Genomic DNA, 22,862 nt, shown 5'->3' with positions numbered 1-22,862 from the left:
TATTGTCACTTGTTTTTTCATCGTGTCTAACCCACAGCACATCTTTTGTATGATATATATTTAGCCGTAGACGCAGGAATTTATTTCGGTGGAATCTGGAGGGAAATTGCTTTAGATATTTAGGCAAATGATCTAAGCTGTTCTCTGCTAGTCCTAAATCCAACGTGGTCTTCAGGCCAGCTTGGTTTTCTGAGTTCTGTATCCAGCTCCATTGCCATAGTTTTAGTTTGGCTATTTGTGGAGTAGCCATCACTGTTTCCCACTTGATGTCGGCAACATCAACAATTTGCTTTATTTTGTTGATCCAACAGCTCAGCAGCCCTTCATGAGGTCATTGCATTGGAGGAGACAAAATCTTATAGGCTGGTGCTGAATCGGTTAAATCTATTTTCCTTACCATACTGATTGAGCTCCATAGCATTGTTGTATATAGGGAGTCGAGACCTAGCTCATGTCTAATTGATTTTACTGTGACATAGGCAGAGAGTCTAAGTACACGTCTCCAGAACTTGCTTTCTAGTGTTTCCAAGCACTTAGCGCTCAGATTCCACCCAGTTTCTGCACCGAAGCAGATTGCAGGAACCACCTTCTGTTTGTAGAATGTGAACACCGGGAGTGTTGTGAATTTACCATAATCAGCGTGGATCCGGGCTCCTTGTAGAGCATAGGTGTTCATGCGATTTTTTAGATCCATCATCCAGTCTGCCTCTCTTATTGAGATGTTAAAAAGTATTCCTAGTTAATGTATGGAAGAGACAGTTTCAATGTTTTCTCGACTAATGGACCATTTGAATGCACGATCTTTCTTAGTAAAGACCTTTCCAATTGCCAAGATCTTCGTCTTTTTTTCATTTATTGTTAAGTCATTTGCTTCACAATATGTTTGAAAGCTACAGAGCAGCCTCTGAAGCCCGATTTGTGTAAGGTCCATTAACACAATGTCATCGGCGTAGATTGCATAGTTAAAGGATAGTTCCGGGACTTTTTTTTTATTGTCCCTACGGGTCGGCCATGTGTTTGTAAGCATAAATCGGTAGATCGTAGGAAACTTTCCTATGGACCTTACCCGACTTTTCGCCCATTATCGCACTCGAAATCAGCCTCCATTTTGTGATAATCCTATCATTCCGCCGCATCGACCTGGCTCACCTGCCTTTGCGGCACTAAATCAAATCCCCCGCCCCTGAGCCTGACATCAGCAGACGCGTACTGCCCATTTCAAGCACGTCTCGTGTCAACAATCGCTGCGCCTCAGCTATTGACGTGTTGCCATGGAAATGGCAGGACGCCTCTTTCCCCAATAAGTATAAACAGACCGTTTCACAACACACAGCAGCAGATTTTCGATTCCATTCCTCTCTCTGTGTTACTTTGAGTATTCTGTGACTCGTTTCAGTGCTCTGGTCAGCTACCTTCGCCGCTTGTAGCCCGTGTGAACACCTGTACCATCTCTGTAAATTATTTTACTATCTTTACCGCACAATGGCCACAATAATGCCGTATATGTACGAGCCCGAGTACACCGAGGAAGAACTACTGGAAAGTCAAGCACGCGAAAACGATGGGGATTCGGACGGCAGTTGGGAGGACCAGTCAACGGATGAAGAGCCTGGACCATGTCGCATGGACGGCGTCTCCACCTGGTGCACGTGCAATCGGTGCGAGCTAATGCCAACTGAGGAGGAGAACTGCTGCTGCCGTGAAAATTCCGGGTGCTTGGCCTACATTTCGGAAAGCGAGCAAAGTCTGCAGGAAGGCGAGCAAAGTCCGCAATGCATCACCGAGCTGCCAGAGTTCAGGGAAGCCTGCCTCTCACGGACCGTGTTGAGGATGATGATGGTGCTTATGCACGAACTTCGCGGCACTGTTCGTCCGCGTAATCCGAGTAACGAGTAAGTATGCTCTGTTTGTGATGTCAGTGATGCCACCACTATTTCATGGTCGTCTCCCACATATAAAATTACATTTACATATCATTCGAACGCATGTAAATTTGTTCCATATAGTGCATTTTCTAGATATAATTTTTTTCTAAGAAAAATGACATGTGTTACCTGAATCGACATTGATAAGAAAGTTTGGTCAGTTTAATACAGTTTGCATCTTTTTTTTTCACAGGTGGTACAGGCTGGTGGCCTATCGTTGCTTCACTTGGTGGCTTCACGGGAGGCTCGGACACCGCGTTCGGAGAGTAATACCTGCCTGTGCGGTACTTGCCATTAGACAACATTTCCCCAGTGACAGTGGACAATACCGCGGATTTTCCCTCGATGTGCTGCAACCTCAACTTTACAATGTGTAATGTTTATTATTTATGTTTAATTAAAATCTAAAATAAAGCCCAACATATATTTTAACAATGGTTGTTTTGATTTTTTAAATGAATCTAGTGTATATTCTCCTGGGAGGGTGAGGTATTTATAAACTCACCCCCCTGCATTCCATGTAGTAGATCCTGCAGCCATCCTCTTACATTCAGTTAGATGGCCTCTCCTTGGTGAGGCCCTGCGGCAAACGGGTCTTGTCTGCACGACCACCGCCCCGATCCACCCCCCGCCCTATCAAAGGCAGTTCGCACCGGGGTACTTGTGCTGGCAAGTGGAGCTGTCAGGGAGCGATAAAGGCCAAGAGGTGCCAAAGACCATGTACACTTCAAAGTGGTCTATAGAGCATGGGTTGTTGTTCCCATGTCTACCTCCAGACCCCGTGTCTCCTGCCAAGCATCCCCCCTCACGCTGGACGGCCCCCTGCAATCCACATAAGTGTGTCTCCATTCACGAGTCTTCCTGTGTCTTGTCTGCACGACCACCGCCCCGATCCACCCCCCCGCCCTATCAAAGGCAGTTCGCACCGGGGTACTTGTGCTGGCAAGTGGAGCTGTCAGGGAGCGATAAAGGCCAAGAGGTGCCAAAGACCATGTACACTTCAAAGTGGTCTATAGAGCATGGGTTGTCGTTCCCATGTCTACCTCCAGACCCCGTGTCTCCTGCCAAACATCCCCCCTCACGCTGGACGGCCCCCTGCAATCCACATAAGTGTGTCTCCATTCACGAGTCTTCCTGTGTCTTGTCTGCACGACCACCGCCCCGATCCACCCCCCCGCCCTATCAAAGGCAGTTCGCACCGGGGTACTTGTGCTGGCAAGTGGAGCTGTCAGGGAGCGATAAAGGCCAAGAGGTGCCAAAGACCATGTACACTTCAAAGTGGTCTATAGAGCATGGGTTGTTGTTCCCATGTCTACCTCCAGACCCCGTGTCTCCTGCCAAGCATCCCCCCTCACGCTGGACGGCCCCCTGCAGACCGCATAATGCCACGACATATACACGTCATTCATTCACAAACACACCCCTGTTTCGAATTCTTTATAACCCACTTCATATTTCTAATGAGAACTTCTTTGCGCTTTGCTAGTCAACCCGTGAAGGTGCTGGTTATCTGCTCTTCGTCTCTGTGAACTTCCGTGACCACTTTGAGCAAACTCGTCAGTTTGCAACCTGTGAACTGCTCCCTGTTCTACGACAAGAAACTACTCTGATCCCTGCATCTAACTGTTTGTTCGTCAAGGTAAGTCCATGTACCATAATCATTTTGCGTCCAATTTTTTAATTTATATCTATTTGCTAGTAGTCATCAAATTGCATCCATGTTTTCTTTTCGTTCACGACAGTACATGCAAGGAACTAGTCACATGTTCTGAGTTTAGTCAAATTACTTTTTCTATTTTTTGAAAGTTATTGAAATACTTATCCGCATGTGAATAACATGTATAGTTCCAAGAACCAAAACGGACCTTGCATTGAACCTTTTATGTGTCATTTAATGTTTTAACACATTGGTATTCATAGAGAATTGTTGATCTTTACTTTTCAGAACTTTCCATAATGCCTGCCTGTTCCATTGGCGGTTGCCCTTCGAAGACCCATAACAAATCTGAAGGTACTATAATGCATGTTTTCCCTAAGACAATAGATCAGATAAGAGAATGGGTCCGATATTGCGGATATCCAGCCTCTGAGATAGAAAGTAGAGTCCTAGAAGTCTTTGCGGACAAGAGGGGTGATCGATACCGCATCTGCAGCAGGCACTTTAGCCCAGACATGTACTCCACATCATTGCTAATAAGGACGAAAACACCGCGAGCGAGGCGAAAATTGCTCTCAACCGCTATTCCCACTCTATTCGTCCACATCCCTCCACTGGTGAGTCAAGTTTACGTATTTATCTCTCGGCATTGCGGTAGTGTGTAGCATTAGCTAACAATAATTTCCCCATTTATGTATCCACTCAATATGAAGGCTGAAGATTCTCCATCCGTGTCGTTATTGCAGTCATCAGCCACTTCAAGCGCCTATCGGGTAATCTTACTTAGCTATTCTGACACTGACTTGTTTTAGGCATGTAAATCAATAGTTTTAATTGATCGTGTAATTATTTTACCTAATGGTACACCACAGTACTCGTCCTCTAGTCTTTGTTTTCAGTTATAATTATTGTTATCCAAAATAATGCAAGTACTGTCTTTCAGGGAGATGCTGAGGAGTCCAACGCATTGACGACAACCGTAGATGTCACTCAGATGCTCGAGGTACGTTTCCGGACAGTTCCATCGATGGAGATCATCAGATCTTGCATTCTTGTAGCGTGATTGTTACACACAATGTTTCTTTCGTTTTTAGCCATTGGTATGTCCTTCTGTCGTCGCCCTCCTATGTGTCTTCTTTTTTCAATATTGTGTTCATTACTAATGAAAGTCCTATGTTTCAGGGAGTCGATGGAGCATTAGTCCAAGAGGAAGGGGGAGCATGCAGTTACGGGTCGGCGCAACAGCTTGCAGAAGTGTGCACCGCAGTTACAGCGTCCCTTGATGTTCTTATGCATTTCGAGGTATGGATACTGACAGATCAATCATGCGAGATCAAATGACGTGATTACATCCGCTATACTTCCTTCTTTATTAACGCAAGTACTATGTTTCAGGGAGCTGACGGAGCTTCTTCAACAAGAACATCACCCCTAGTAGTTGATGCAGATCTCTGGGTGGTGACACTTCCAACGATGGAGCAAATCGAATCATATTTAGATATCCATTATTTATTTTAGACAACTGATCATTTGTGCAGGTCTATTTAGATGAGCCGTTGACGCCTGCAGAAAGTTTATGTTCTTTTAAACAAAATAGAAAACCATACTAATGCAATTACTGTGTTTCAGGGAGTTGCTGAAGCGTCATCTTCAATAATATCATCAATGGAAGTCTATGCGGAGCCCGAGGTATGGATCTTGACAGTTCAATCTAACTAGATCAACAATGCGTGAACTATTGTCGTTTGAATGTTCTACACAATGCGTTCATTCGTGTTTTGCTATTGAGATGTACGTATGGGTATTGGTCCCCAAGTACATTTTGTGTTTTCAATATTATTATACATACTAATGAAAGTTCTATGTTTCAGCGAGTCGATGGAGCCTCAGTGAGTGATGGATGTGCTTATCATGAAAGTATAGTCGTTGCAGCGCGAGAGGAAGTGGAGACATGCACACACGAGTCGGAGCAACAGCGTCCAGATGTTGAAGTTCGAGGAAAGAAAGTTTCAAAGAAAAGAAAGCAAAAGAAGGTTAGTGTCCTGTTCACTATATTATGTTGTCTTTCACTGTCAATAGTTCAATACTGTAAGTTGTGTTTAAACTGAACATCCCTTTTCTAATCTGTCCTCTAGTTGCGAGTGGGTGTAAGAACTAGATCTACACAGACAGTGAAGCGAACGAGAGATGTTGCTTGTCAAACCTTTTGGCAGGGACTTGAGACTGGAGATGCATCGTGCCAATGGGAAGAATATGAAGTGATTGACAACGGAGCTATACCACCACCAGCCATTGATAGTGAATGTCCTCCTGGTAGTTTGGATGCAGTCGTAGATCAATTCACAGAATCCACACCCGCAAAAAATAAGAGCACGCGAAAGTTGAAGACATTGTTTTTTTCTCCCATCTCCGGACAAGGAACAGATGTTGCAATGGAAGAGAATGAAGTGGACGACAATGAAACACCATCAATATCACTCAGCATAGCGGAAGACGATATCAGAGATTGTACCTTTCATGCGAGTGACATGTCCTCAACGTTACAGGCCGAACCAGCTGGGATGCAGAGTGACAGTATAAGGAAAGAGGCCAAATTCATTGTATTCGATAGCTGTTTGATGGATATTATTATGATGATGAAATGTGGGCATTGGGTTGGTGGGGAAGTATGTGGGGAGCCATTGATTAATGTGACTCGTGCAATTCGAGGCACTAACCTTAAAATACATGCCACCTGTACACAATATCATCCGTTCGCATGGTCTGCACAACCCATGCTGGGGCAACTGCCAGCAGGCAATCTACTTTGTGCAGCGGCCGCACTTTTTAGTGGTTCAAGTTTTAAAAAGTTACAGTATTTCTTTCAGTTTGTGGGAATCCATTTCATTGCGAAAAGTCAGTTCTACAAATACCAAACCGATTATCTATTTCCAGCCATCAGCGAAGCTTGGAGAATGGAAAAAATGTCAATGGAAAGTACATTCGCGGGCAAACGCTTCAGGCTAGCCGGTGATGGACAATGCGACAGTCCAGGATTTTCAGCCAAGTACTGCACCTACCACTTTCAGGACATGGAAAGTAAGAAAATTGTGAGTTCGGTGGTCGTGCAGGTGTCACAAAGTACATCCTCAGTGGCCATGGAGAAAGTTGGCTTTGTAGCATCATTGCAAGAACTACAATCGCGGGGAATGGTGATCGACCTGATAGCCACGGACAGACACGTTTCAATTGCCAAGACAATGAGAGAACAGTACAAAAATATAAATCACCAATTTGACGTATGGCATCTTGCAAAAACAATCAATAAAAAATTGTCGGCTGCAGGAAAAAAAAAAGATATGCAAGGTATTTCACAGTGGTCCAAGTCAATCAGCAACCATCTTTGGTGGAGCTCAAAAACATGTGAAGGGTCGTTGGAAATTCTACTGGAAAAATGGCGGTCAGAAATGTTGCACTGTAGCAACGTACATCAATGGTCGACAAATGAGCATTTCCACAAATGTGAACATGGCCATTTGTCCACAGAGGAGGCACGGAAGAAGAAGTGGTTGATTCCTTCATCACCCACTCACAAGGCCATTGAAAAGATTGTATTTGATAAAACTATAACAAGAGATTTGAGGGGACTCACGGAATTCTGCCACACAGGAGATTTGGAGGTGTTCCACAATATGTGCCTAAAGTACAGGCCCAAAAGATTGCATTTTGGCATGGAAGGCATGATAAATCGGACTCTTCTAGCGGTCTTGGCACATAACCATAATGTTGGCCGTCAACAAAGTAGGACGACCGGAACTTTAGGGACGCTTCGCTACAATAAGGCCTTCACTAAAAGAAGTAAACAATGGGTGATCAAACCAGTGTTTGAGGATATGCAATATGAGTTTATTGAGAGACTTATCGTAGATGTCCTCGATAGGCACATACATGGAGTGGTGAACGAACCTATGCAGGGGACAACTGCATTGCCACCCAACATTGCCTCTGTTCCATGTCCACCTAAAGCAGAGCTCATTGAGAAATACACATCACGGTTTAAATGATTGTAATTCGATTGTCTGTTCTCTCGAGTCTCCTCATGTTGCAGGCCCATTGCAATTAAACCAAACAGTAATATAAATCATTTTTACAAAAATTATAGAATGTTTCCGTATTACAAACACATGGCCGACCCATAGGGACAATAAAAAAAAAGGCACGCAGACAAGATGCCCTTACACTAACTGGAGCTAACTAGAAATGTGTGCTCGCTCAAAGTGAAGGTCAGCTGCTTTGATGTTTTGCTCGGGTGGCGGAAAGGCCCACGACCCAATATAAGGTTCTATTGTGATTTGACCTTGACAGGCCGGGACCATCCTGAAAGACTAAGAAAAGATAATGAATAAAATTTCAGAAACGAAACGATGAGCCACGTTCATTAGAAGAAGTAACGTCGGCAAAGAAGGAGTGGTGTTTCGGGTCTGCCCTACACAGAGACACAATGGAAAATGCAAATATAATGTAAGTAACTTTTGATGAGTTTATACCGCAATTTCATTACTATACAGTGGCTTTAAAGACGGGTTCAGTTGTACTTGTTCGTTCTATGTGGCATAGTGTTTTCTACCGCGCACTATCTGGAGGAGAACCATCTTCTTTTACTGAAGCACCTCAAAACCTTCCTCTTTGCTTCTGCTTTCTCTCTCCCTCTCCCCTGCTACAACTGGTCCACTGTCTGTGACCTCGGTCCTGGGCCCTTCCACTCTCCACCTGCACTGCCTCCCTGTCAACCCCTGCACTGGGGGACTGTCTCAGTATCCTACAGCCCCCCCTTCCCAGCACTTGTTCTGCACTTACCTTGCACTTGCCACCAGCTGGCCCTATTTATTTATTATTTTATGCTACTTACCTTGTACTCCACTCCCCCCCCTCCATGCCTCGCCACGCCTTTAAACACTTGTGTACACCCAGTAGCGCTGTCCTCGCTATGAAATGAATAATTTTAATAAGGATCTGATGGTGAGACTAATTTCATTTTTTATGTTTTTAGGTACATCATTCACTACTGTCTGTGTCACGAGTACCAGACACCGGCGGACGGCTTCTACAGCCGCCAGTTGCTTCTCCGCGTGAACAACGTTACCACCCTGACCATTTTATGGGACGATCGCCAAGTACAAGTATGCCCTTACGCGGTACTAACGGTTAGATGCAACATACCTACCGTTGTGGTGGCCTAGTGCCTCGTTGTTGGAACAGCCATGCGATTATCAGTGCGACAGAAGAGCTTATTTTTATCGTAAACCAACACCCTGTGTACTGCACACGAACATCGCTTCCCTCAAGACGAACTAATTTGGATCGAGAGCAAAGACAAATGCAAATCGCTGAATATTCTCTAAACATTTGATGTCCAATAAACGTACTTTGCCAAATGTACAATCTTGCCGTTTGCTTTTAAACCACGGTTTCACATTCCGAATTGTGGTGCTGTATTGTGAGATGCTCTAAGACCCTGTGTACAGCAAAGGACCATCGCGTTCCTCAATACGAACTTTTTGGAACATGAGCAAATAAAAATGCAAATCGCTGAATATTCTCTAAACATTTGATGTCCAATAAACGTACTTTGCCAAATGTACAATCTTGCCGTTTGCTTTTAAACCACGGTTTCACATTCCGAATTGTGGTGCTGTATTGTGAGATGCTCTAAGACCCTGTGTACAGCAAAGGACCATCGCGTTCCTCAATACGAACTTTTTGGAACATGAGCAAATAAAAATGCAAATCGCTGAATATTCTCTAAACATTTGATGTCCAATAAACGTACTTTGCCAAATGTACAATCTTGCCGTTTGCTTTTAAACCACGGTTTCACATTCCGAATTGTGGTGCTGTATTGTGAGATGCTCTAAGACCCTGTGTACAGCAAAGGACCATCGCGTTCCTCAATACGAACTTTTTGGAACATGAGCAAATAAAAATGCAAATCGCTGAATATTCTCTAAACATTTGATGTCCAATAAACGTACTTTGCCAAATGTACAATCTTGCCGTTTGCTTTTAAACCACGGTTTCACATTCCGAATTGTGGTGCTGTATTGTGAGATGCTCTAAGACCCTGTGTACAGCAAAGGACCATCGCGTTCCTCAATACGAACTTTTTGGAACATGAGCAAATAAAAATGCAAATCGCTGAATATTCTCTAAACATTTGATGTCCAATAAACGTACTTTGCCAAATGTACAATCTTGCCGTTTGCTTTTAAACCACGGTTTCACATTCCGAATTGTGGTGCTGTATTGTGAGATGCTCTAAGACCCTGTGTACAGCAAAGGACCATCGCGTTCCTCAATACGAACTTTTTGGAACATGAGCAAATAAAAATGCAAATCGCTGAATATTCTCTAAACATTTGATGTCAAATAAATGTACTTTACCACATTTACAATCTTGCGGTTTGATTTCAAAGTACAGTTTCATATTCCGAATTGTGGTGCGCTGTATTGTGAGCTGATCTGTGTTGATTTCCGGGGTCTGTGTGGAGTCGCGTAGAAGACGCCTGGGCGCGTTTGCCTACGCAGCACAGTCACGTCACGGATAGAGGCGGGGAATATGAATGTTTTGATAAAGTCTGTTTCAGGGGCGGGGGATTTGATTTAGTGCCGCAAAGGCAGGTGAGCCAGGTCGATGCGGCGGAATGATAGGATTATCACAAAATGGAGGCTGATTTCGAGTGCGATAATGGGCGAAAAGTCGGGTAAGGTCCATAGGAAAGTTTCCTACGATCTACCGATTTATGCTTACAAACACATGGCCGACCCGTAGGGACAATAAAAAAAAAGTCCCGGAACTATCCTTTAATCTTTTGCCCATTCACCTTTGGTGAGAAGCAGTTGACGTCTCTAAATGCTGATGGAATGTCTGCGATGTATAATTTAAATAGTAACGCCGCAAGGGGGCAACCTTGTTTGACTCCATTTTTACTCGGTATTTTATTTGTTAGCTCACCTTGGGAGTTCATCCGCACACCTACAGTGGTATTCGAATGTAGTGCAATCACTGGATGTAATAGTGAAACTGGGCAGTTCCACTTATATAGCTTTTTCCACTATTTCACTCGATTATCTGAGTCAAATGCTTGACGCATGTCGATGAATGCAAAAAAGATCTTTGATTTTTTTCTTCAACGTCTCCAGTTTTAGCAGAGTTAGTAGCAACAGGTTTACCGGAAATAAAGATAATAGGATACTTCAAGCCAAACATCCAGTTCAAAGATAGGAAAACCAAAGGAAGGGTATACCTCACGGATGTAGGAAATGCCCTCCTGGGATGGCTGCACCAAGTCTAATTAGACATCAAGCGAGATCTGAACGTCAAAGAATAAGTAATGGTGGTGACAAACGTGGATGAGCAAAACATTATAGAAAGGTATGCAGAAATATTTGAGGACATGATAGGGACACTGAAAGGGTACATGCCCAAGATTAAATTAAGAGAAGAATGCACTCCAGTCAAGGAAAAAGTGAGACCAGTTCCAGTTACGACAAAAGAAGAACTGCAAGAGATGTTGAAAAAAACTGCTGGAAGAAAACATCATTGAGACAGTAGAAGCCACGAAATAGCTTAGTGCTGTGGTAATAACTAGAAGGAACGGGTATGACAATCTCAGAATATTCATAGACCTAAGAAGGCTTAATCAAGAAGTGGTAAGCGATAATTTTGCTTTGTCAACCATACCTGAGATGATGCAGTTCTTGCAAGAATCTGCCATATTTTCAAAATGAGATATAACCAGCGCTTATCATCATGTCAAACTAAACCCAAAGTCAAGACATTTGACAGTGTTCATGACTCCACATGGCACATACCATTACAAACATAAGTCATTTGGAGTGTGTTCAGTGGCATCAGTCCTCCAGAGGATCATGACTGAAAGGTTGCAGGGCAGAGAGAAAGTTAAGTTTTTTCAGGATGACATATTGATCTATGGTATGTGATGAATCCTATGGAGTCCTCACAGAATACCAGCCTAAAGACTCCTCCAGGTGGCCAGGGGAAGGCAGTAGCTACCTGATCCTAACCCTCGGGTGGTATTAGCTGGGATCACCTGGGAGGAGAAGGCCACCAAGGGAATATGATGACTCAGTTGGGAGAGACGCAGTATTCATCTTCTTCAGGAGGTGAGGTTTCCATAATACCGGAATACCTAATGGCCTGTTGCCATAGTAAGACTTCCCTTCCCAGAATTACCCAAATTGTCAGTGGTATAAACCCTTATGATCAACCTGGGAATTATACATGTAAGGATCAGAGAATCAATACCACTACTTCTGGTAGTTATAATTCCGCCTTATGTTGGAATTATAAAACCAAGAACCAACCATTCTTAACTTTGAAAACCTCCCCTAAAGGTACATTCTATGAATCATTAAAACAGAGTGAATTAGATAAGGTTAAAATGAATCAAAACATTAGGGACTTAAAGTCCCATAAAGCTATAGGTACTGTGACGTGGAAGAGGGGCTCAGAGGTGCAGTACTGTAGTTTGTAGTCTAGTGGTTCTAATGACCCACATCTGAGCAGGGCTTTTATATATTCAAAGCCCCTTCAGGTGCAGGCCATGAGACAGTAGCAGGGGAGGCAGCAGAAGCAGATGGAAGATGACGCCGGAGTCGCCGCTATGTTTCCAGTGGGACATGGTGCCAAGTCATAGAAGACGACAGAGCCACCGTTTTTCTTTCAGCAGGATGTGGTGCTGAGAGTTGGGAATCCAAAATGTAGATATTGCTCAGCAGGGCTGAGACTGGCTGTCCCGTGGGAGAGAGGAGCTCTCCTGATTCTGTGACCTGCTCCGGTGGTTGGTGTTCACCGGAGTATGCAAGGAGCAAAGCAGACTCCCTATGCAGAAGGCGTGAGCAATGCGAGTGTGACCGGGGCTGTCAGACGCCCAAGTCCTGATGAGAGAAGAAGTCAAAGCAGCTGCGGGTCGAACTGAAGTGCAGGGAAAGACTAGCGAGTTGGCCTTCGTTAGGTAACCCCAGGGCGCTCCATAACAGATCGGTGACTGAAAGCAACCTATTGGAATACCAAACTAATGAATTAAAGCATTGTTGGCATAACGCTTATATTGAGAGAGACCGGGTGGAGAAACATAACCACCATTGACAAAGTAAAGAGGGAACAATATTTGAACAAACTGAATGTAATTTACACAAAAGGAGATTATTTAAAAGAGATGATACCCAGCATTGCCTAAACCAAAGAAAGGCAATTATAAATAAAAGGGGATACAACTTTCCAAATAAGGGTCACTTGGAAAAGAAACATCATCAACAACTAACTGGTGTTGTAGAAGGAAACCAAAAGGTGGCAGGGGAGAAGCCCTGCTTGTAGAAATCATCAAAAGGGGAGAGGAATACAACCTGCATTGCACGTGGCAAACAAATCAGTGGAACAAACAGTGTCAATGTACATTGTACCCTTATGGAAGAAGTTGTGAATCCCAATGTTGTTGGAACAAAAAGACTTTTCTAAAGTTTGAAGCAAACCTCACAACAGAGTATTTGTAGTAGTGTTAGGAGCTTTATCCTTGCAGGAGAACATACCAGGAAAGGGAATATTAGTGTTTAGTCCTGGCAGGTTAGTGGACCACGAAGACGATTAAAATATCACAGAAAGAATGTGCTATGATGAACTGTGCTAAAACCATCCTGACAAAACTTTGTTTATGAAAAAGAAATGTGAAAGTGATTGTTTTTTCAAAGAAGAGAAGTTATATTGAATACCGACTGAAGCGTGAAGACTAAGTCTTTTTGGTTTAGCGAGCAAGAGCTTGTGGAAGCTTTAACAATCATTTTAAAGAGTGATCATTCCTGTTTATCAATAAGACAAACCAAGTGCAAAGTGAAGCACTTGGCTATTGACAATAACTTTATTGATTTGAACTTTGTGTTGTATTTGGAGCAGAACTTGGCTATTGAAAAGAACTTTAGTTTGGAAAATTCTGAATTAATCCTGGGGAACGGGATCCTACCCTGGTTACAAGGATACATGGTTGCAAAGTTTATGCTTGAACATAACTGTTATTTTGTTGAGTTAACGGCCACATAATACCTGTATGATTTTGTTGTGTGTATAAGTGTGAGGGGTAGATTCCTTTTGATAATAGAGTGTTTACCTTTAGCTACTTATGAGAAAACTCCATCTACTTGTCTGTCTCACATTTCTGACCTATCACAACATAAGAACATGCTGCTGCTCTAGAAAAGATACTGGAAAGACTGAGGAGGAATGAATTCCAGCTAAAAAGACAGAAATGGGAACTGCACAAATAAAAATGTGATTTCCTTTATCGAAGTTGGAAAGGTCTGCAAGGTTGCGAAAACCTGACAAGTCAAACGGGATAGGTGCTCTGTAGGAATCAAGTTGACTTGAATATTACCTCTGTACAGTCTAGTTGGGGAAACCAACTAGTTTATACAAAGATACCAAACGGGGCAACAACCCTGTGTAATACAAAGCAAACTGAAGAAGAATACTTTGCAACCAAGCCAGGGAAACTGGCAGGGTTTTTGGAACCTGAGGAACCCAAGTGGCAAATACCCTATCAACACTAATACCAAATCAGGTGCAATTCTCCCAGAGAGCCAAAAGACCTTTGGAAGTCCGAGAGACGGAGACTTGCTCCCACAAAACTTAGCAAAGAGGCAAATGGATTAAGGAACCTTCTATTTTGTCAACCAAGGCCTAAGGCAAGACTGGATTTGTTTGAACTATTTAATGTGATCCTTTGAAGACTTTGCTGTGTTGGGCCAAACAGAGGTCTAACCCAAAGACTATGTCCTGGTCTCCACCTCTCTTTTTCTTAAGAGTGGTAGGGCCATTTGGGAGGTAGGATTTAGACCATGGACTTTTATTTTGATAGGCACCTTTAGTTTTACTTTAAAAAGGTAGGGAAATTCCCTCCTGGAAATAGGATTTGTGAGGCATTTTCCTTTTTAGTTAAATAAAGAATTGTTGAACATATCATCAAGTCGTCCAACTCCTCCATTTGGTATGCCACAGTATGTAAAAGAAGAATACATAGTTGTGTCCATCACTCATAATGCTGAACAAGCTGACCAAACCATAATATCAGACAAATGAAGCAGAGAATTAGGAAACGACTAAAATATAAAAACATTGGAGTACAACAGAAAAGAATGGCCACGAGAAAGAATGCTAGTGCCAGAAACGCATAGCTACTGGAAAATACAGACAGAACTACATGAGCACAAAAGAATACTAATGAGAGGAAACACTATTGATACCTCGCACAGGTCTCAGGAGCAAGAGATTATGGCTGGGTCATGAAGGACACACAGGTATGACACTCACCAAAAGAAGTGTAAGAGAACAATATTGGTGGCCTCAAATGGACACAGAAACTAGGATAACTCTGATTAACTTCATCCTTTGAAAGGAAGGAGACAAGCAAATGGTGATAAGAGTAGCGCCGTTGGGAACAGCAGAACGGCCCAAAGAGGTATGGGATTAACTAGGTGTGGATTTCATAACACCAATGGAACACCTCCCAGCAGAGCATAAGTATGCCAGAGTTATAGTGAACTACACGTCCAAATGGTCAGAGGTTAATTTCATGGAGCAGATAACAAAATCAGCTATAACCTGTTTGAAAGAGGTGTTCAGGAGAGAAGGATACCCATAGACTATAGTCACAGACATTGGAGATCAGATCATCTCCGGAGAGATGACAAAGTACCAGTGTAAGAACAAGGTGAGACATAAGAAATCTATGTTGTACCACCCCCAGGGAAATGGACAGGTTGAAAGAATGAACTGTTACGTGAAAGGAATAATACTGGCAGTCTAAAGAGGTGGACAGGATTGTCAAGAAGATGGAAGTAAAAATATTGCAGCACATAGGATGACTCTGAATAGTATGTCAGGTGTTTCCCTATTTTACATGATGAGGAAGAGGCTAGCAAACGTGTGACTATCTCCACAATAGATTAAGAATATTAAAGGCCAATAGAGAAGAAACTAAGAAGCAGAAGGTAGAGTGAAAGAAACTCAGAAGAAGTGCATGATGCGAGGAAAGCAGTTGAGACAAGACAGTAGGTGAGGAGATTGGGTAAAGATCAGAATGCCACACAAAGACAAATGGACAATGTCCAAGTACAATGCTCCTATCCAAGCACAAAAGACATATGAATATTACATCCAGATCAGAAAAAGGACCGAAGAAATAACAGAGAAGGCCTGTAAAGAGCAGGAACCAAGAGCCAAGAGAACCATCAGAGAGTATTTGAGACCAGGAGTAGAACAGTCATTTATACAAACAATGGAAGACAATACAGAGGCGGTGTAGCAAGGAGAAAGGGAACGTCAAAACAACAGAGACGACAAGAGGAGGTGAAGAGACAAATAAGAACCACTAGGGCGAGAAGACCACTGGGTAGATATAAAGACTATGCTATGGACTAATTCATTGTTTGTTAACTAAAGCGGAAAATGTAGTGATGCGCTAATTCTCCCTCTTAGCACTCCAGGAGGCGCAGTGTGCAAACAAAGGGGGAAAGTGCAAAGAGAGCAGTATAGACAGAAGCTTCACATGCAGCTCCTCTAGAAGCATGTGTCTACGCACTCAGAGGTTACCATTATTACATAAGGAAATTTAAAGATGGATACCAAAATAAATAATTGTTAACAACGTCCATCTGGTGTGAGTGAGCATCATTGAATGTGGCTCCTACAGTGGTGCAGAGGGTTAATGCAGTGCTTGATAGTTTTGAAGAAGGCTCTGCTTTCATTATTGGCCTTGGCTATGGTGTTTTGGTAGTAGTTGGCCGTGGCAATCAGTCGTCTGCGTGTAGCACAGACTTCCTGGAGAAGGGCAAGGTCAGATGCACCACAAGAGTTTTGCCAAATCTTTTTTTGTTTTATGATGATTTGTTTGTTGACGTACTTGGCAGACAATCTGTCCGAAAAGGTGAAAACTATTGAAAGTTGCCATATATTAGTTAGTTAGTAATCCTAAAATGATACAGAAAGGAGCTAAATGTACTTCCAACCGTGTTGAAATAAGGAAAACTCTCCTAACCTTCATACTGTGGCCTTAGTCAGTCCTACTTAGGGCTACAACTTTGATGCCTACATAGACAAGATTGGCCAGGTTTTTGGTTTTCGAAATCGAATCAACTATCATAAGAACCACAAATATATTTCTGACCACAAATGTACCTGCAATTTTGTTGTAATGTGAGTTGTTAGTCTTGTTCTGCCTCACTGGCCAGGAATTCATGCTGATAGAATATTGGTCTATATGTTGTGTGCGAGTGTTCCATGGATATCAGTTGGGGGCCTGAGCTGGATCTAAGAGGATGGCCGGTGTGTCGGTCCCTTATCCGTCACTGCCTGCCTTGGTCCGGTCTACCTGTCATTTACATACCTGCGAGTAACTGGCGCTGTACATATGTAACTATGTACGATAAAGTAGACTGGCTCAACTTACATGGCTCCACAGCAGGTCTGTGTGTTGTCCAAGAGAGCCCTACACCCTATTGGCGATGAGGATGGGATTGAAAGGAACCCAAACCAGGAAGAGACTGCCTGCTGCAGGAGACAACTCCAGATTGAAGGAGAGCTGTGGGAGGGGAGGGGGGGCAGCTACAGCCAGACCCACTGTTCCCCCATATGGTGTATAAAGTCATCCTCTCCCAGCATGCGTACATAATAGACTGTGCCTGTGGGCCCTTTGGGTAGCAGCCCCAAAAAAAACACCTTTCACCTAGACATACATGATTGAAATTCTGGGCCCTGTTGCCTCACACGAGGAGCGAGAAGAATATAGGCACCCGGAAGGAGGCATCTGCTTGTGGACTTTAGAATGGACACATTGCGGCTCTGTATATGCAGCCACTGGAAGAGGCCCAATTTATCTCTGATTAGTATATAGCGCTGTGCGCTTCAACTTACTGCATAGATGTTTTGGGGAGTCAGCCCCTGGTGGCGCCGATGCACAGCCCCACAGCGAGAATGAGAGCAGCCCGTAGAAAGTTGGTTACGTGCCTAATTTGAGATGTGGGTGTCATGCAGTGCCTCATAGCAAGTGGACAAAGGCTGAAGTACATTTAGAGAAATGGGCCGGCCAGTGTATCGGAGAGGCCCGGAAGTTCTTTTCACTCCGACACCGGCTCTGAAATGGGTACGTCAGCTCTCAGAGCAGCGCCGCCTACATTTTCAATGACACCACATGGCCATCTACATGGTAACACCAGCGCCCCAGCAGGTCCGAGTGCTTTTGAAGAAAGGCACCAGAAACGTGCCTACAAATGACGTCACAAAGGACGTTTTAAAAAGGAAAAAAAAGAGAGAATTGAATATCAACGTCATTGATGGGACTCTAATTAACATTGAAGTGTTTTGTGCAACACGACCAGCGTTTGGGCGCTGCATCACCTACGGAACTCCAGAAGTAGAATATAATGAGGAGCTTAAAAAAAATAAAGGCACATCAGTTTTTATGTTTATGGCAATGAAGATAGATAAGGGAATTACCAACGAAGTGTCTCCGGTCACAAGTAATGAAGCAACAAATGGCTTAAGGGTTTCCTAGCTAAGAGAAAACCAACGTAGGATGTCTTGGGATATGTTTTTTTCTTTGAGAAGTTTTTTTTTCTTTTGTTTAGAAAGAGTTATTTTCCTGCAATCATATCAGTGCTGCTATTGACCTACATGTTTGTTTTGCAGTTTTTCTTTTCTCAGCATGCATTAGTACTGATCACACTGACACATAGGAAGTGAAGTAGTATTTGCAGCTTGGGAAAAGGATAATTCATATACCAAGGGGGCTTTAAGGAATTTTCAAAGGGGTACAATACATTTTAAAGTAAATAATAAGGGATTTCAAATGACATCAGATCATGTTGGAACAATGTGCAACAGGTGCTTTCATTGTGCTTTTAAGCCGCAGCTCTACATCAACGTGGTTGAAGATATATTTAGCGTAATGGGTTAGGAAACGCTCATGTCGGACATCAAAAATAAGAAAATGTTATCTTAGGACATGCAACTACGTGGTTATGAGCAATGAGCATAGCTTTATTAGGAGGAATAGTGTTTAACAGATTCAGAATTCTTAAGTTATGTGGGATGTTAATGTAAAGTGATGAGCGGTTCAAGATTTTCTCTTCAGTTTTGGCCCGTTGTCTTTTCAGTTTGTGTCCAAGTGTCATGGCTCACTTTCCCCATATCACTCGTTTGTCATCCGCTACCTAGTTGTTGGTGCTAGGCATGCTCTGGTATTTAGGACAGATTGAATCAGTTGAATTTAGAGTAAATGTGTAAAGTGAATAATTACAACTGTTGGTTAGCATATCAAGGTCCCCAGGGTGCACCCCCACAGCTTAGGCATGCACCTAGTTGTTAGGGTAAAGATGTTTCTTCTTGTCTGCCTCAAGGGATAGAATGGCAACAGCGGATGTAGGGCAACGCTCTGGTCTGTCCTCCAAAGTGGACCGGGAGACAGAGGATGGTGAGAAACTATTCAATCATTTTTACAAAAAATATCAATTATTTTCATAGATCAGTTATTTAGTGGTATTAAACCAAGACAGGTTTAAAAAAATCAAATTGTACTAATATACATACTGACTGTGTTCCACTCGATCTGCTCCATCAAACATATGCACTCGTACACAAATATATCATACATATACATTTTTGATCGGTCTTATAACATTTTCACAAAAAGATTTTTTTGCACCCCCCACGTATACTGATGTGTCCATCTAAAGATGTTTTTCTCAACACGTGTTTGAGTCGGAATTGGCAGGCCTAAAACTCAGGCCCTCAAATTTCTCCAACCTTCTTCAGGATGGAAGTTGATGGCTTGTTGTGACTCACTTCTGTATATATGGAGTAGGAAACATCTTCCTCATCTTGTTGACGAGAAGGGACGCTATACAGAGAGAACCACACAGTTAAAAGATAGCATAACAGAGATAGGAATCCCTCTGTTTTTTGGATATCGTGAAATAATTTCTACACATGATTTTCCAATGACTCTGGGAACCCTCCCCCGTCTATGAATGAGGATATCAGTGTGCCCCGGGCATAATCACTATGGAAACAAGGGGGAACGAACATTGCCATATCAAAGTACACAGTAGAAGAGAGCTCTGCCAAGAAGGGAATCGGGGTAACATGAGCATTGAGGATTCGTCCATAGTCTTGAACCTCCTCCAAGAATCGTTTTGGAGATAATGTTTCCAAGCAGTGAGGCACAACGAACCATGAACTTCCATCCTGAAGAAGGATGGAAATAATTGAGGGCTCGAGTTCTAGGCCCGCCATTTTCAACTGAAACACGTGTCGACAACATCTGTTTCAGAATAGTTAGACACATCAGTATACATAGGGGGTATTAAAAATAACTTTTTGTGAACATTTGCTACATGGTCACGTAGGTTACAATACTGATCAAACATGTATATGTACGATATGTGTGTACAAGTGAGCATGTTTGATGGAGCATATCGAGTGGAACATGATATGATAGGTTATTTAGAACGTTCTTAATACCCAGAGGTTTCTAAGCGCAGACCCGGGAATCAAACCCGTGTTGCTCCGTGTCGTCTTGTTTCCAAGGCAAGCACGTTGCTACTGAGCTATCCTCTCGAGACAACATCAGTCAGTATGTATATTTGTACAATTTGATTTTTTAAACCTATGTTGGTTTAATACCACTAAATAGCTGTGATATATGAAAATTGATATTTTTTGTAAATATGATTGAATAATTTCTCACCATCCTCTGTCTCCAAGTCTATTTGTTATATATACCCGTTTTTTACCTGGAGGACCGCGAGTATACCATGCACCCTATATTTTTGTTACTGTCCTCCAAAGTGACATTAAAAGCTAAGCAGTTACTGTATACAGACCACAAAAAGGCAAAAGAGTAAATTGCGCACTGTAAGAACGCATTTTAAAGTGGATTTAAGTTGATGCATCTTGAAGATAACTAGGTGTACAAATGTTGGCCAATGGTTCTTACTTTCTGCTTACCATTTAGTTAGTATTATTCATTATCTATAGTTAGTTTTTGGTGCCACCAGGGGCTCATCTGTTAATTTGTTATATGTTTGTGATGACGAGTGTGCGTTAGTGTGTTGGTGTGTTATGTATGCTTGTGGTTATGTGTGCATGCACGTGAGTGTGAAACACTAGGGCATGGGTGGAGGATGAATGAATAAGGTTCACTTCCGAGTTGTCATGATGGGTGTGAAATGCACCACCTGTGTGAGATGTATGCTTGCACGTGTTGTTTTGTTGCCTCCTTCCACTTATTCCGCTTGTGTATGTTGAGTGTTAGTGCACGCAGAGATAGCTTGTGTCAGTGTGGGGTGTTTGGGGATGCTTGGTGACGTTTGCAATGCACAGAGGTCATGAAGTGATGATTGGAGTGCTGGGCGAGCACCTTGGTGGTTGATACTCTGTGGGACTGTCGGACTTGGGTGATGTTTGGGAGCTGATTGCAATTATTTTTGTCTGGAATGTGAGGGTGGAAGTTGGTGGATTACGTACCCCTTCTGTGTTGGTTGTTCCTGATATGGGCAACACCACCTTCCCTGAGTGTTAGTTTGTTGGATGTTGGCAGTAGTGTCTCGCTGTGGCTCTGCATTGATGATTTATGTTGCAACCAATGTTTGACAATCCATGAGCTCTCCCCCATCTGCTTACCCACCTTTTGTGTGTAGTTAGTTCCTTGCGTGTTACCCTCTGGGTGTTTGTGCCAGAGTGTGGCAGACTCTGTATTCTGGGGGTGGCAGCTTGGGATGGAAGGTTGTTGGTTGTGGCGCAGGAATGCTGTGTGTGTCTGAGGTGCTTGGTTGGGTGTAGTGTGTGCAACTTCTGTATGAAAGGGAGATGTTGTGGTGTGTGACTGTTTATAGGAAGGGAGATGTAATGCGAGTTAGTCTTGCTCTGTATCATTGGCCAGGAATGCATGCTGATAGAATGTTGGTTAATGTATGATGGACAGCTCAGGAGATTGTTGAGCGAGTGCTGTGTGTGAGTTTTCTATGGATGTCAGTTGGGGGCCTGAGCTGGATGCAAGAGGATGGCTGGTGGGTCTGTCCCTTATCTGTCACTGCCTGCCTTGGTGCTGTTCATATGTCATGCACATACCTGTGAGTAACTGGAGTCGTACATATGTAACCATGTATAATAAGGTATCCTGGTTCAACTTGCATGGCTCCACAGCTGGTCTGTGTGTTGCCCAAGAGAGTCATACAGCCCATATTAACATAACCCTAAAATGATACACAGGAGCTAAATATACTTCCCTCCTTGTTGAAATGAGGAAATCTCTACTGGCCTTCATACTGTGGCGTTAGTCAGTCGTGCTTTAGGGCTACAACTTTGATGCCATGTGTTTGGTTTTGAAAATCAGATTACCAATCATAAGAACCACAAACATAATATATTTCTCACCACAAATGTACCTGCGATTTTGTCAGGAAACGGTCTACGGCCTCACACTCGAACCCGGCGCATACTATGCTCCTGCCTGATTTCTGCCACCTGAGAGAGCATAGACTACGCAGAACATTATAACTTTAGATCACTAGATACTAAATTGCAACGTGTGAGCCACATGATTAAGGGCACCTTGCTAGATTTGTTCCTCTACCAGGGACTCCCTACTAAACGCAAAACACAGGGAAGCTTCTCCTTTTAAAGTCAGTCAGAACAATTATTTTTACAAGAAATGACCAGTGTTGTGTATGTTCCCCACGAATGCTACTAACACACGTGCTAATATTATGAAATAATGCCTTAATCTGCAGACAATGCTACAATTGCCATGGAAACCGACAAAATTGAGGTTTGCGCGCCCATTCCAACAGGACCGCATTGGGTGACATAACGGTTTACAGCCACCTCCCCCAAGCAAAGTGTCAGAATAGCTGACCATCATTGAGTAATCATGTGGTGACTTTTCATTAACTCCACCTCATTTCTCTGCCGCAGCATTAGGCGGAAGTATCACCAGATTTCTTTTCTTTTTATTTCCTCTGTGACTGTCAATTTAACTGAGATCTGCGCGTCTGCTCGGAGCCATGCCAGGCGGGCTAGCAGCAATCCCAGAAACAGGTGGGTAAAAGGAGAATGAGGCCGAGACGGTCGTGGGGAAGAATCGGGGAACCAACCATACCGAGTCAGTCTCCCCCGGAAATCCATATGGGGGTTGACATGAAAGAAGTAAGCTCCACCCCCACACCCCCCCTCA

This window comes from Ambystoma mexicanum, chromosome 2q (genome assembly GCF_040938575.1).
Source record: "Ambystoma mexicanum isolate Mex_15411 chromosome 2q, UKY_AmexF1_1, whole genome shotgun sequence".
NCBI lineage: Eukaryota > Metazoa > Chordata > Amphibia > Caudata > Ambystomatidae > Ambystoma > Ambystoma mexicanum.
The sequence above is the reverse complement of the archived record's forward strand: the minus strand, read 5'-3'. Positions refer to the sequence as shown.